The sequence below is a fragment of the Cebus imitator genome, unplaced genomic scaffold, assembly GCF_001604975.1.
Source record: "Cebus imitator isolate Cc_AM_T3 unplaced genomic scaffold, Cebus_imitator-1.0 Scaffold200, whole genome shotgun sequence".
Classification (NCBI taxonomy): Eukaryota; Metazoa; Chordata; class Mammalia; order Primates; family Cebidae; genus Cebus; species Cebus imitator.
The window spans coordinates 1,106,455-1,107,684 of NW_016107515.1; the positions used below are offsets into that span (position 1 = coordinate 1,106,455).

At 42.6% G+C, this 1,230-nt stretch overlaps 1 pseudogene; it reads left to right on the forward strand.

Moving 5' to 3' along the window:
• Window positions 1-376: 376 nt before the first annotated feature.
• On the forward strand, window positions 377-725 carry LOC108317340 (annotated as a pseudogene).
• The last annotated feature ends 505 nt before the right edge of the window (window positions 726-1,230 follow it).

A 1,230-nucleotide genomic window follows, 5' to 3' on the forward strand; every position in this document is an offset into this window, starting at 1 on the left:
CAGCAACAATACAACAATAAAAAATGCAAATTAAAAAATATACCTCTAAGCACAACTGCATTAAAATATCAAATTTAAAAAAATACACCTCCTTTCTCCAGCTGTGGCCAAGGTGCTCAATCCTTCTTCTTCTTCTTTTTTTTTTTTTTAAATAGAGGTGGGGTTTCACCGTGTTGGCCAGGCTGGTCTTGAACTCCTGACCTCAGGTGATCCGCCCACCTTGGCCTCCCAAAGTGCTGGGATTACAGGCGTGAGCCACCGCCCCCAGCTAATGCTCAATCCTTCTGAGGAAGCTAAGTCTGTGTTGGGACTAGGCCCTCACTTCATTCGGTGACCAGCAATGTGCCATCAGGGCCCACCCCACACTCATGGTATTATGGCTTCTGTTTCCAAGCTTGCCTGCATCATCTACCTGGCCCTCATTCTGCACAATGATGATGAGGTGGCCATTACAGAGGATAAGACCAAGGCCCTCAGGAAAGCAGCTGGTATAAATGTGGAATGGTTTGGCCTGGCTTGTTGGCAAAGGCACAGGCTAATGTCAACATTGGGCGCCTCATCTGCAATGCAGGGGCTGGAGGACCTGCTCTAGGAGGTGATGCTGCACCTGTAGGAGGTCCTGCCCCCTCCACCACTGCTGAGAAGAGTGGCAGCAAAGAGAATCTGAGGAGTCTGATGAGAACATGGGCTTTGATCTTTTTGATGAAATCTCTTTAGTAATATGAACACAAAAGTATCTAAGAGAGGTCTCAAACAATTTTACATAGCATTTACATTGTATTAGATGTTACAGTATAGGTAATCTACAGATGATTTAAAGTGTGTGGGGGATGTGCCTAGAATATATGTAAACACTATGCCCTTTTATATAAGGGACTTGATGTTAGAGACAGAACGCTTGTTCTCAGGTATTGCAAGGAAAAATTGGCATGTAAACAAAAGTTTTCTTAGCAAGCAATTTTACTTTCTACAGAAAGGGTACTGCTTGTCAGCAATCTTGCTACAAGAGCACACTGAACAAAGGAAAAGCAGGAATATTTATTCTTTATGCATTGGGTCTTTACTGCTGTGTTTTATCTCTGTTGGTTGGAGCTGGACTTCACAATTTAAGGTAAACCTGATGGGCTAACAACTGAAAACTTTCTTAAATAGGTAAAGACAATGGAGAACAAAGGAAAAGAGGAAGTTGCTTGCAAAAGGACATAGAAAAGTAATAGCGTTTCTTTTTTT